At 44.3% G+C, this 15461-nt stretch overlaps 1 protein-coding gene across 3 annotated transcripts in view; it reads left to right on the forward strand.

The window, feature by feature from the left end:
* LOC148021697 (DNA (cytosine-5)-methyltransferase DRM2-like) overlaps window positions 1-15461 on the forward strand; it is a 130053-nt gene that overhangs the window by 34677 nt on the left and 79915 nt on the right. The gene's annotated exons all lie outside the window — the stretch shown is intronic.

Genomic DNA, 15461 nt, shown 5'->3' on the forward strand with positions numbered 1-15461 from the left:
AGGTACAAACAAGTACCAATTAGCAATAAATGACCATGCAGAAGTACAAATTTCAGATTTGTAATTAAGTTTTCAGAAGCACGAAACCAAGTGCTACAGCATTATCCAACTGATTACAGCTGTTCCAAAGGGCATGTGTATCACATTACATGAGAAATCCCAAAATTTCAGCTGCAATTTCTATTGTACATGTACCCACGGGCATAAAATTCGACACGAACGGTCAAAAGCCCCAAAATTTTGTGCTCAAAGTGCCAAACCCATATTTGCATTTCCTCTATCATGCATAGGACTGTCCAATTTTGCCAAAATAAAGCAATTTCAGCAAAACCCCTAAAATTTACCAAGTGTTGATGTCCAAATTGCACGGAATTCAACGTGCATGTACATAAAATGACCAAATGCTGCACAAGTTTTGCCCAAATCGCAAAAGCCCCAAATTGCACGGGGTCCAATGTGCCTCAATATTGAGAAATTGGGTCAATTTCAGCCCAATTTGTGAATGTACATGAAAAGCCCCAAATGTCGGGGACAAAATGTCACAAATTCCTGCAATTTTTGAGACAAATATCACAGTTGTATCTTGTTCGCACCAAATCTGGACAAATCCCCAAAATTTTCAAGTCCTGCGTGCACTAATTTCAGTGAAATTGAAAGAATTTCACTAAAATGTGAAAAGCCCTAAAATTCCTGGGCAAATGTGCTCCGACTTTGCAATTTCTGAGTTAGATTGTCCAATTCTGTGTTGAGATTCCCAGATTCGAGAAATCCCCAAAATTTTGAGTCGATTTTGCACAGATCTGAGATTTTCTGCTTACGCCCTCGAAACCCCGTCAGTGGGTGAAAGAAATTTCAAAAAAGATTGAATTTTTTGGAAAAATTCTGACGGGTCCGTTGACCCGTCAATCTTGCGCTATGATGCTTGCCAGCCTGGCAGTACGTCAGTCGCCTACCACACACACGTCTGTCAGTCACGTGGCAGCCGTATCCTGTCCGCTTGGCAGCGCATTAGCTGCCTGACCCGTCAAGAAGGTCGCCTGTTCTCCAGCAGCAACTCTGGCAGTCAGGACTGTTGCCCGCCAACAACCCGCCAGCGATTCCTGCTCGTACTGCACCTCTCAACAGCTTGAGTGAGCCATTGGCTCTGATACCAGTTTGTAGGGTAAGGTTAGGCACAGAGATTGAGGTAGAAAGTCATTACGCGCAGTGAGAGAGACAGATAGAGTGCGAGAGAGGAGAGTAGAGAGTGAACACGTTTTTCAGTACAATGACGAGTGTGCCACTTTAGGTTTTTAGATAGACATATGTATGAAAGTACAATGTGCTAAGGGTGTGTTCACACCCGTGCACATATAAAAGACACAATGGCCCTTTATTCCCAACAAAGGACTTGTGGGATGAGCTGGCATCCCTTGGCAGAAGGATTTCATAAGAGGACATGGCGATGATTCTCATCACTCATCACTCATCTCCCAAGTGTGATGTCTTCTATATTAGCTTGCTTACTTCCAAAGTTTGGGACACCATTTTGTGGGAGGAGTTAGCTTTGCTTATTTTGAGCAAGAAGAGCAACTCAAGAAGATTAGAGCTAGTGGATTTGGCTCTATGAAAGCTCATATTGCAGGTTTGGGAGGGGAAAACAAGAAGGATAACAAGAAGGCCAAGAAGAAGAAGAAGAAGAAGTAGGTTAAGAACTTGAAAAAATCTTCAGGCTCTGACAAAGATTTAGAGGCAAAGCCTAAATTCCCACACTGCGGGAAGGGTACCCATCTCGAGGAGAAGTGTTGGAAGAAATACCCTTAGCTTCATGTGGGAGGGAAGGATGGAACCAAATTATTTGAGCCTTCCTCTATGTTTGCTCTAGTTGTTACTCATGAGTCCATCTTCCTTCACATCCATGAGATGGAGTAGCTGTCTTCATTGACTGTCTCATCTTCCAAGAGGCCTTGGCTTATAGACAGTGGTTTGTCGAGTCATGACTCCTCTAGGAGATTTGCTGCATGATCTCCATTCATTAGAGAGTATAGTCATTCTTGATATTTCTTTGGTGCCTATTAGTGGTGTTAGTACTTGTTGTTATTGGTTGATTGTTCATAGAGCTCCACTGCTACCCTTGGATCCATTCTCTCTTCTTTGGCCTTTAGCCACATCTAGGATCTAAGGGGTTGTTAGTAGTCATGTGTGTCTTGCACAGTCGTCTCTTACCTATGAGCCTCAATTTGAGTCAGATGAGGATATTAGGAGCTCTAACATTCTGTCTATTTGTCATGTCTTGTCTTATGAAGAAGGAGGTAGCTCTTTCTAGAGCTTGCATTACAATGTGTTTCTTTTCAATTAGTTTTAGTTTAAATTGGCTGATCCAGTTTTCTAGCCCTTCGCTTTTCCTTTTTAGTGGTTGGAGGGGGACACCAAGAGGACTTCTCAATCAACACTTTTGTGAACAAACTAGATGAGTTAGTAACATCAAAGATTTGAGGCTTACAAGCTGATTAGCATTGATAACATGCCGCTACAATGTGAGTGCACGTAAACACAGAGAGTGAAGGGAAGAGCAAGACTACAATGAAAGAAGAGAATGGAAGTGATAAATCTACACTAAACTCCAAATGAATGAGAGGCATCATCAAAGGTAGCTTGATTCTATCTCACTGTATGAATACATATTGCTGTTGTTTCTCAGCTGAGAGTAAAAATGAGCATTAGCTCAAATCTTTGGCTCGCAATCAGGTGCTTCAGGCCCACCAAATCAAGGGATTGAGTGGTGTCCCGATAACAAAACCATGAAACTACCCTGCCTTCCGTGGATGGGTGGTAATTTCCTGATTACAACCTAGTTATAACAACAATACTTATTACAAAACTGAGAAATGAAAATTAACTTGCAATCTTGGACAATGGATACCTTATTGGCCCCAAACCTAGTGCTCTTTTTGGTATTTCTTTAACTTAATTGAAGAAGAAGTTGATGTACAATGGGATTTTTCCAATCCCTTTCGGTATCCCAACTGCCCTTGTTGTCCAAAATGACCAGCAAGTCTTCAATCTGATTTGCCCCTTGATTCGGGTAGTCAATTGGCCTTCACTCACTTTGATGGAGACTGAAAATGTTTCAAATTCATTGATTTGCTAGTCCCTCCACTTGAATTTGACTGAAAACAGCTTCAACCTTGTTGAATCCAAGTCTTGGAGCTTCCAATTTCTGGCATGCTTCCCGAAGCTACTGCTAAACCCTAATTTTTAGTAGATTAGGGTTTACAGTAGAGAAATTTGAAACTTCTCAGCTTCTGGTGATCTCAACGCTGTAATCTTCAAAGCAAGGTTGTAGAAAGGTTGGGAGATGAGAGAGAATGCTGAGGAGAGAGAAAATTCAGACTTTCTTTACGAAGAACTGAAGAAAATTAGTACTGTTGTTGCCTTGTCTCAACAGCCTGTAGATATTGTCAACTGCTGTTGATTGGTCTTCTCTATTCTTGGCTGCCTTAGAAGATCCTCCAATGGCGGGAGATTAGACTAGTAGCATCTTCTCTCTCTCTCTTGCAGGTTGAATGTACTAAAAATGTCTCTCTAGCCTCTAAAGACGTTTTTCAGTCTTGCATGGGCATTTTTTGACAAGTGGCAGCCTTTTCAAATGGTTTTTTCAACATTATTCATAATTAAATATTAATTTTCAATATTTAAATACTAAAAATTAATCTAATAATTATTTCGGTGCAAAAAAAATAATTTGACAAGCGAATAATTAAATTGGCTAGGCAACTTCCATTCGGGAGTGTCTCCACACTATCTTTGACCATTAGATTGGTGTTAGGTACTCAATAAATGCCACTTCTCTAGTGTCACCACAACTCACACTTACGACCAAATGAATGACCTAGGCCAAGAAGTGGTACTAGAGACCACCAAGCACCTATGTGGCATAACTTATAGCAACTACATATGCAAATGTACAATATACTATGACATATGAGGATGGTACCACTACCTCTTTTGTGATGTTTTTGGACCTCTTCATCACATCATGGATTCCAAGGACCAGAGAGGCCTAGGTCTTTTTCTCTTGGAGCTGCAGAGGTGCCGCACAACACTACTACAAGACACAAGGCCAACTCATCCAAAGGGACCCACACAGAGAGCAAACCTTTTCCACAAACCCGATTCTATTGACACTACTAGCCTAGCAAAGACAGAGCCATCTTGCCAGACACCTTACATTCCATGCCATGAGATCACATTGGATAGAGCCATTTCACTTCGTTTAGCATAACGACCCCGTCTATCGGGATCACGTCCGAGGAGGCCGCGGATCAGAACCATTATCACGAGACACCGAAGACTCATCACTAAGCATATCAATGGAGCAGTTAGGGACCACATCATAGCTTAAATTATTTGCAGATCTTGAGATCAGCTATAGCCTATAGTCTCCAACACATTGTTTGTATATGTTTCTATCAGATTTGGTTTTCCTTTTCTTTTCTTTTCTATCGATGGGACAACACCAAACATGGATTAGCGACCCTAGCATAGTCCCATGGTATAGTTATTCTCAGCATTGTTTCATAGGCCACTTACTTATTTTTAATGTTATCTTTACCTTACTAATGAGATAACATTAGACACGGATGCCCTTTGGATTTTCTCATAGGCCACATTGGCCTTATGTAGATATTAATATATCTTTTTTTCTTTCTCAGTTTGAATTAATGATTTGTAATATTTACAAAAGGCTCTCTAGCCTTCCGTTCAAGATAGGTATAAAACAATAGATGGAGCCAAAGGGCTACAAAAAATACTAGGCCACAAAAAAAATAATTGAATCATGAATCATGCACAACCAAGGTGGTGTGGATAAAATCCACTCATGAGCAACTAGCTCTCCGAGGATCACATCAATTGAAACCATCGAACTAATTTGCCATAATAACAATCCTTGAACACAACCCAGGTGACCATGGATACCTGAGGCCAAATCAAAGGGGAATGCCACTGATGCCATTTCTCCAAGTTCAATCAAATCAGCCTGTAACCGTGAGATACCCGAAAGTATAACCTAATTCAGTGGGAATATGTCATGAGGACATGTATTTTTGGAACCTCACTTAACATGTGGATTAATTTTTAATCACACGGTTATATAAATGTTGCACATGTGAGGTGTCATTGGGGTTAGAGTAAATTTATGAGCCTAGGACCTGAGGAAATCACGGGATGTCAAAGGAGGTGCGAATCTATATGATAGCAGCCCATATGCTATGGGAGAGATGGTTGTCCATGTATGTTGGCCAAATAGTGAAAGCATCATTAGAGAGATACAAGAAGTGATTTCTGTAGAACTCTATCCTTGATCCTAGAGGGAGTGGTGGGTGGGTCGATGTCCTCGCTGTCTTAATTCTCAAGATATCAGCTCTGATCACCTGATTCAGCTCTGGTTGGCTGAGAGAGAATGTAAAGTAGTCAAGGCTGTAGTCAAAAGGTGGAAGGCGGTCAATATCCAAACCATGTAGGCTCATCCAAATAGTCATGTTTGAAAACCATGAGAGAGAGAGAGAGAGAGAGAGAGAGAGAGGAGAAAAGGTTCACGATGTTGTCGTCTGAGCGCCCCGCCCTGCCGCCGGCCGTTTGACTTGTGGGTCCTGGTCACGGCTGTTGCCCGTCAGCCCTGCGAGTTGGGGTCCCTGCTGTCAGACCTGAGCGTCGTGGTCCCTGCCGTTGCCCGTCAGCCCTGGGTCGTGGTCCTTGCTGTTGCCGTCAAACCCGAGCATCGTGGCCCCTACAGCTGCCCGTTAGTCCTGCGAATCGTGCTTTTGAACCTGCATCGTTAGGGTTGCGCCCTACCCTATGCGTCATCTACACTCCCTCTGGACAGGCCACAGCTGAGGCAGACAGGTAACAAACAAGTACATAGCACTTAGGGGAGTGTGCAGCAGCGTGGAGAAGCCAAGAAGTGTTCACACTGCACATGTGACTGTGGAGAGGGTCACCTCAGACAGTGTTCAAGAGTGCATGTAGTAACTTGTGCGGCTATGACCCTGTTTAGATCATAGAGAGAGAGAGAGAGAGAGAGAGAGAGAGAGAGAGAGAGAGAGAGAGAGCTGTTAAAGTGGTGATACAACATGGCTGGTCTGGACATGGACTTTATTGACCAAACGGTGGCAGCCCTTGGTCCGGATTCTGAAACAGAGGAGCCAGAGGATATGGTTCCTTGCACAGAGGAGATGCCACCTGCTCCTGACTTTCAGCCTGCGGGCAAACGCACCAAGCATACCTCGGAAGATACAATGGATCATCTGGATCCTCAGGGATGTTCTTATGCTCAGGTTGCTTCTGATTCTGTGGATTCTCAGGATGTTGACTGGGAGCATTTGTTGGAGTTTGCTAACACTCTGCTTGGAGATTATGTTCAACATAATCATGAAGCGTTTTCTGACTTTGAAACTAAAGATGCTCTGGAAGCTACTATGGATCCTAAAAATGTTTTGCGCTCATTCTTGGTGTTTTATGAATGTGCTGTTATACTCTTCTTCACTGGTAGGATCCCAGTGCCTTCCTATATTCGCCAGTGGCTGCAAAGTCTACTATAAGGGGAGTGTGTTGAAGAGATTTTTGTTGGGCCCCGAGGCTTTTATGAGGTGCTGTTGAAATCCGAGAAGCATCGTGTTGATCTGCTGTCTAAACTGCCATTGTTCTTTGATCGCTGTTTGGTCCATGTTGTGTCATGGCGCCCAATGGCAGATTTTCAGCGCTTGCTTCAACACGAATACCCGGTGTGGGTTGAAGTGGAAAACTGTCCGGTTGTCTATTGGCCACTGTTAAAGGATGCTATGGCCATTGTGGGCACAGTTTTGGTTCCCCGAGCCTAAGGGCCACGAATTGTAATTGTTTGTATATGTTATGGGACACTGCTCGGAAAAGGCCTGCTTGGTTACGTCTTAATTGCTCTGGCATGCATCCTTTGCACTTTCGTTTGAAATGGGGTAACTTTGCAGGGCATTGTTTTTCGTGTGGAAAATTGGGGCATTTTATGGCCGAATGTCCAGCGAAGCAACTAGCTTCAGATGTTGAGCATGTTTTGCCTCCCATGGAAGATATGGTGCTTGATGCTCCGTTGCAAGATGCGACCCAGCCACCTGAAGTTTTGGATAAAGGCAAACAACATGTTTCGGGTTTGGATTCCCGTGACAATGACTAGGTAGATGTATGTGCAAAAAAAGGTAAAAGGTTTGATGTTGGCATGGCGGATACTGTGCCTAATGCTTCACAAGATTCCTTGCGTACTTATACGCACAGGAAAGACATGTTGTCTTCAGAGCACACTGCTCATGCTAGGGTTTCTTCGGCTCCTCGCAATCAGCCTACTAGGAAAGTATATATGGATGGTCCGAAGGGCCCACCTGCTAAGTTGGCTTTTGATGCTAGAGGTAATGTGATTATCCCATGGAATCGTCGTTATCCTCGTTCCATCCCTAAGACAGTGGATACACCATCTATCTCTAAATCTGGCCGTCAGAACTCTTTTGCCGTGTTAGCTGATTTTCTAGATGAGGGAGTTCTTGACATTCTAGCAGAAAAGGCTAAATCGAGGCAAGCCTTGCCTCGATCTTGATTTTCTTTTTTTTGAATACACATGAAGATAGCCACGTGGAATGTGCGAGGCATTTGTTCTCGCAATAAGCAACATGCCATGTGGAGTTTATTGCATGAGAATCGGTGGGATGTCTTGTGTGCTGTTGAGCACAAGAGTCACGGTGAAGCAGGAAAAGTTGCGGATTGCCATGGGTTTCGCTTGTTTTATGTAGGGACACATGCCATGCATTATTCTGGTATGCTTATGATTGTACATGAGAAATATCAGCCTGTTCTTATTAAAAATGATGTACATGGTCGTTTTGTGGTGATTGAAGTTTTATTTGAAGGAGAGATCTTATGGTTGCTTGGGCTCTATGCTCCAAATGACCCTTTATCCTGTTGGGATCTTTGGAATACTTTGCAGACCTCCTTGTCACTTGGCAGACGGGGTTTTTTGATGGGGGATTTTAATATCTGTGTTGATCCTTCACAGTCCACATCAGAACATTCGGTGATGGACGCTCCGGAAAGCCGTGTGTGGAATGCGTTTGCTCTTGCCGTACTTAAGCAAGATCTCTGGTCATGGCTACACCCTTCTTCTACAGGGTTTACTTTTCATTCGGCGCAGTATACAACTACATGGTAGTGGTTGGACCGCATGTACATCATGCAGGATGATGCTTTTCTTCCTGAGATACTGGAAATGAAAGTGTTGCAGCAATATGCCTTGTTGGACCATTTCCCTCTACAGCTTGAGATACTTGTTCAACCCATTGCACCTTTTAAGCAATTTCTGGATAGACTCCCTTTGCGTTTCAACTCGTCTTATTTGAAGCATTCAATCTTTCAGGGTTATATGCAGCAATTGATTGATAGATTTTTATTGGACTTCACCTCTCAAGGCAATGCTTCTTTTGAATGATTGCTCTCTAATGTGCAGCGGGTTGTTCGGTAGTATGGGATCCATCATGCCTCTCTTTGTCGGCGGCGTCAACAAGTAGCGGAGGAATTATTGGCTTTGGTTCGTTCTTTACTGGTGGAGACTCCAGATGATGTATTTCTGTTGCCATTGGCTATGCGATTGGCTGATCTTATTAAAGAGTTTCAGTTGAAATCTTATCAGCAGGTCAAATTGCAAAATTTGACTGAGAATTTGCAAGACAATGCTTGTCAGACTCATAAGTTCTTTCGAGCTCTCCATGCATCTCTTGCCCGAGAGAAACTAGACTCCAGGATGCGGAAGATCAAATGGTCATTGATCCTCAGACTATTGTAAATATGTGCCGGAATTATTTTCTAGACCTTCTTGGTTCTACTCCTTCACCTTCTGACCAAATTACTCATGCCCGCTCAGTTTTCTATGATTTGGTCCGCAATCAGGTTCCACATGACATGCAAACTACTTTGGAGACAGATATTCGTGAGGCGGAGGTTATGGATGTTTTGTTACACTTGCCCAAGGATAAAAGTCTTGGTTGGGATGGTCTCACCAATGAATTCTTTGAGGTTTTTGCTACCCAACTGGCGAAACCATTGACGGCTATGTTTTAGGAGGTTTGGGAAACGGGGTTCATGCCTTCCTCATGGAAAGAATGACTTATCAAACTGCTTCCAAAATTTCCATCGCCCTCTATGTTGAAACATTGGCGACCAATTTCTTTGATGGGTTCTATGTATAAAATCTTTTCCAAAGTAATGGGGAATCGGCTCCATAAGCATCTTCCTGCCATTGTGCATCCTCTTCAATATGGTTTCATTAAGGATTGTTATTTTCTTGAGGATCACGGACTTGTGCATGGTAATACCCAAATTTGGAGCTCTTGGTGGCATGTTCTTAATGCAGACTCGCGGTTTTCTAGTCCTTCATCATCCTTGCTTGCTCATTTGGTATGTTCCTGGAAATTGGTTCTCCAGAAGGCTCAGTGGCATCCAGCGGAGGACCGCTTAGCTACTAACTCTTTCCAACTGGAATTGTTGGCAGCCTCGCGATTACTTTTTTGGGAAGGTAAACATGAGCTCAGACCAAAATTTAACCGCATTGCACGTTTGGTTTTGACTTCAGTTGTAGATGCCACCCTTGCCAGCCGCAATGTGTTGATATCGTTTCGTACAGCCAAGAGGCTTTTCAGGATCCCTTGTGGATACGGTGATTTATGGGGTCAGCTTTTGATGGTGCTCCAGAGCAGACGACCCTATCCTGCCCTTGCTTTGGATCGTCCCTGGCAGGATTGGGACCTTGCAGGCCGGCTGAATTTGGAAAAGGCCTTAGCTAACCAGGTGTATCATCTTTTGATTAAAGATCATCAATGGCTGCTTACTAAAGCTAATACTGTATGGGGATTGCGTAAATCTTAGTCATGGTGGAAGGTAACTGTGATGGAGGGCTGGTTGAACAAGACACCTTTCAAATGCAAGGTCTTTCTTTGGAGGGTGATGATTGGTGGTCTTCCTCTTGCTTCAGCCCTTTCCAAGCGTCGAATCTCCAACAACAATTGTTTCTTTTGCACCACGAGTGTGGAATCGGCCCGTCATCGATTTATTTCTTGCCCTCTCGCTAAGAAAATCTGGTCACTCTTGTCAGCGGTTTGGTGAGCAGTGGTTGGCTTCTCGCTAAGCCCTTTTGATTGGGTTTTTGTGCGGCCCAAATACCCCACACCGGCACAGTCGCATATGAAGATCTTGTTTCACTTTCTTAGATAGTAGGGCTGTTGGCACAATTGGACCATTCGGAATGCTTTTCTTTTTGATTCAGCCTCTAATGTTCAGGGACATATTGCTAGGCTTAAAGGTCTCTTGCATTGGCAAATAGATCTCATTCGGCACTTTGACTTACTCCCCCAGGAGGACTTACTTCCCTGGCATATGGCAATTTCGTCTGCGTCGTTGCCATGACTTTTGTAACTCTTTTGTCGTTTAGTACTTTATAAATATAACATCCATTACGGAGAGAGAGAGAGAGAGAGAGAGAGAGAGAGAGAGAGAGAGAGAGAGAGGAATGTATCCATTTATCTTCACGAAAAAAAAAACAAAGGAATGTATTCATGTTTGATACTTCATCGGGTGTGCAGAGCCATATAGCTTGTTTGAAAGGGCTTTTTCATTTGGCAGCTAGACTCGATTGAGTTAACAGATATTCTCCCTAGATAGGATTTGCTTGCTTGACACATTGCAGTTTTTTCTGCCCCCCTTCAGCCACACTCTACTTTCTTTCCACCTTCACTATGACGCCTTTGATTTTATGTAGGATGGCCTAGGGCCATCTTGGATCTTGTAATATTGTACTTTTTTTGTAATTAATGCAATTATCTTTTGAGAGAGAGAGAGAGAGAGAGAGAGAGAGAGAGAGAGAGAGAGAGAGAGAGTGTGTGTGTGTAAAGCGAATGCTTTATGGGGATTGCGCAAATCCCAGTCATGGTGGAGGGCAACTGTGATGGAGGGCTGGGTCAACAAGACAGCCTTTAAATACAAAGTCTTTCTTTGGAGAGTGATGATTGGGGGTCTTCCGCTTGCTTCGGCTCTTTCCAAGCGACGAATCTCCAATGGCACCTGCTTCTTTTGCACCACTACTATGGAATCCGCCCGCCACCGATTTATTTCTTGCCCCGTCGCTAAGAAAGTCTGGTTATTTTTGTCGGCCGTTTGGCGAAGGGTGGTTGGTATCACACTGCGCCCCTTTGATTGGGTTTTGGGCCAGCCCAAATACCCTACTCCCGCACAACCACATATGAAGCTCATGTATCACTTTCTTCGATATTGGGGCTGTTGGCATAACTGGACCATTCGAAATGCTTTTCTGTTTGACTCTGCCCATAATGTTCAGCGGCATATTGTGAGGCTTAAGGGCCTCTTGTATTGGCAGTTGGCTCTTCTCCATCGTTCTGATTTGCTCTCTACGGAGGACTTCCGTCCTTGGCATATGGCAATTTCCGCCGCATCCTTGCCATGAAATTGTAACTTGTAGTACTTACTACCTCTTCACATGATGGCTTGGATTGTCGTCATGTATCTTGTAATCAAGTGATCTTGTATTTTTTTTCGTAATTAATACAATTACCTTTTACGAAAAAAAAAAAAGAAGAGAGAGAGAGAGTGTGTGTGTGTGAGACGCGATGGTGGATTTCGCCCAGCTGCTGGCCGTCTGACCTGCGCGTTCTGCTGGTGGTCGTTGCCCGTCAGCCTTGCGTGTCAGGGACTGTGTGTTGATTCTTCCCAGTCCACATCGGAGCATTCGGTAATGGATGCGCCGGAAAGTCGTATGTGGCATGAGTTGGCTCTTGCTGTTCTTAAGCAAGATCTCTGGTCCTGGCTACACCCGTCTTCTACAGGGTTTACTTTCCATTCTGCCCAGTACGCAACAACATGGTCGCGATTGGACCGTATATATATCATGTAGAATGATGATTTTCTTCCCGAGATGCTCGAAATAAAAGTGTTGCAGCAATATGCCTTGTCGGACCATTTCCCTTTGCAGCTCGAGCTGCTTGCACAACCCATTGCACCTTTCAAGCAATTTCTGGAGAGACTCCCTTTGCGTTTCAACTCGTCTTACTTGAAGCATACAATCTTTCAGGGCTATATGCAGCAATTGATTGACAGATTCTTTTTGGACTTCTCTTCTCAGGGCACTGCGTCATTTGAAAGATTGCTCTCTAATGTGCGGCGGGTTGCTCGGCAGTATGGGATCTATCATGCCTCTCTTTGTCGGCAGCGTCGCAAGGCAGCAGAGGACCTGCTGGTTTTGGTTCGTTCTCTGCTGGTGGACACTCCGGATGATGCATTTCTGCTCGCACTGGCCATGCGGGTGGCTGATCTTATTAAAGAATTCCAGTTGAAATCATATTACCAGGCCAAACTGCAACATCTGACGGAGACTTTGCAAGATAGTGCATCTCAGACCCATAAGTTCTTTCGAGCTCTCCATGCCTCTCCTGCTCGAGAGAATATGACCAGACTCGAGGATGCAGAAGGCCACCTTATCCTGGATCCGCAGACTATTGTGCATATGTGCAGGAATTATTTCCGTGACCTTCTCGGTTCCACTTCTACACCTTCAGCCCAAATTACTCAGGCCCGTTCGGTTTTTTATGACCTGGTCCGCAATCAGCTTCCGCAGGACATGCAAGCTACTATGGAGTCCGATATTTGTGAGGCAGAGGTTATGGATGTCTTGTTACACTTGCCCAAGGATAAAATTCCGGGTTGGGATGGTCTCACCAATGAGTTCTTTGAAGCTTTTGCTACCCAACTGGCGAAACCATTGCAGGCTTTGTTTCAGCAGGTGTGGGAAACGGGGATCATGCCTTCCTCATGGAAAGAAGGCCTTATTAAACTACTTCCAAAAGTTCCTTCGCCATCTAAGTTGACACAGTGGCGCCCAATTTCTTTGATGGGCTCAATGTACAAAATCTTTTCCAAAGTAATGGCGAATCGGCTCCATAAGCATCTCCCGGCCATTGTGCACCCTCTACAGTATGGTTTCATTAAGGGCCGAAATATTCTGCACAATGAATTGAATGCTCAACTGGCAATTGATTATGCAAGGCATTCTAATCAGGAGGCAGTATTGATTCAACTGGACCTGGAAAAGGCTTTTGACTATCTGGACTGGTCTTTCGTTGCTGAACTTATGTCTGCTATGGGCTTTGGTGCTCGGATGTCTCGTCTAATCTACACCATTAGCGCTGCGGCGTCTTCGTGAGTCATGCTGAACGGAGGTGTTACTGAGCATTTGTCCTTGCCCGCTCTATCAGATAGGGGTGCCCTTTGAGCCCTCTATTCTTTGCCCTTGCGACACATCTAGTTCTTTCGATGTTATCTCATATGGCAGCTTCTTCTCAGTTGGCCGGACTGTCGCTTCCTACAGGACAGCACTTCATTAGCCAATCCCTGGCGGATGATAGCTTTATGATTTTGCGTGCGGACAAGGATAACCTTCGAAAAGCATTGGATATTTGGGGTCTCTTTGGTCAGGCGTCCGGCCTTCGTATCAATGCGCTCAAATCAGCCATTCTTAGCTGCACGGAGTCGGATTTGCAGTCCTTGGACTGGCAGGGTCTGGTTGTTCCTCGTGGCTCCATTGTCAGGCACCTTGGGTACCCTTTGGGTGTTGATGTTCCCCAAAGCAGCTTCTGCAGTGGATTTCGCAGAAAATGGTGGCTAATTTTATGTATTGGAAATCTCAAGCCTGGCCCTTCCATGTTCGTCTCAAAGTGGCCCAGACAATTATGTTGCCAATGCTCACATATTTCTTGCCATTGTTGCCCTGGACTACTACGACTCTGAATGCTCTTACTCAGTCTATTTGTTTCATGTTATAGAAGAAGGACTCATTGCATGCAGGTATTTCCTGGATCTCTTGGTCGCATGCGTGCACCCCCAAACGCATGGGTGGCGGAGCTATTTTAGATGCCCAAACTCACATGCAGGCACTCCGTTGGTCTCTTTTCCGCGCCATGTACTCGGGTCATCATCCATGGGTCGATATGGCCCGTTATTTCCTTGAGGTCCATGGGCTTCTGCATGGCAATACCCAAATCCGGAGTTCTTGGTGGCATGTTCGTAATGCTGATTCGCGGTTCTCCAGTTCTTCTTCATCGCTGCTTACTCATTTGGTATGTCATCGCATTTACTTGGAATTGCTACTAACTCTTTTCAATTGGAATTGCTGGCAGTCTCGCATTTACTTGCATGGGAAGGTAAACATGAGCTTGGACCACAATTCAACCGGATGGCCCGTTTGGGTTTGTCTTCAGTTGCGGATGCCACCCTTGCCAGTCGCAATGTGCTTATATCTTTTCGTACAGCTAGGAGGCTTTTCAGGATCCCTCGTGGATATAGGCCTTTATGGGAACAGCTTTTGAGGGTGCTCCAGAGCAGACAACCCTTTCCTGCCCTTGCTTCGGATCATCCCTGGTAGGATTAGGACCTACAAGGCCGGCTGACTTTAAGCAAAGCTTATGCTAACCAAGTGTATCATATTCTGATTAAAGATCATCAATGGCTAGTTACCAAAGCGAATGCTTTATGGGGATTACGTAAATCCCGGTCATGGTGGAGGGCAATTGTGATGGAGGGCTGGTTGAACAAGACACCCTTCAAATGTAAAGTCTTTCTTTGGAGAGTGATGATTGGTGGTCTTCCGCTTTGTTCGGCTCTTTCCAAGCGACGAATCTCCAATGGCAACTGTTTCTTTTGCACCACTGCTGTGGAATCCGCCCGCCACCGATTTCTTTCTTGCCCCATCGCAAAGAAAGTCTGGTTATTTTTGTCGGCTGTTTGGCAAGGAGTGGTTGGTTTCACCCTGCGCCCCTTTGATTGGGTTTTCGGGCAGCCCAAATATCCCACTCCTGCACAGCCACATATGAAGCTCATGTATCATTTTCTTCGATATTGGGGCTGTTGGCATAACTGGACCATTTGGAATGCTTTTCTTTTTGACTCCGCCTATAATGTTCAGTGGCATATTGCGAGGCTTAAGGGCCTCTTGTATTGGCAGTTGAATCTTCTCCAGCATTCTGATTTGCTCTCTAGGGAGGACTTACGTCCCTGGCATGTGGCAATTTCCTCTGCATCTTTGCCATGACGTTGTAACTTGTAGTACTTAAAACCTCTTCACATGATGGCTTAGATTGTCGTCATGTATCTTGTAATCAAGTAATCTTGTACTTTTTTTCGTAATTAATACAATTACCTTTTACGAAAAAAGAGAGAGAGAGAGAGTTTCTCTGATGACCTGATGGTCTGATGTAACACAAAGTAAGAGATATAGAGAGAATGCTGACCTGATGGTCTGATGTAAATATTTACTACTCGTGTAATCATGTAATCTTGTACTTTCTTCGTAATTAATACAATTACCTTTTACGAAAAAAAAAGAGAGAGAGAGAAACACACAC

The sequence above is a fragment of the Lygodium microphyllum genome, chromosome 17, assembly GCF_053477565.2.
Source record: "Lygodium microphyllum isolate KBCC chromosome 17, Lygodium_microphyllum_v1.1.10, whole genome shotgun sequence".
NCBI lineage: Eukaryota > Viridiplantae > Streptophyta > Polypodiopsida > Schizaeales > Lygodiaceae > Lygodium > Lygodium microphyllum.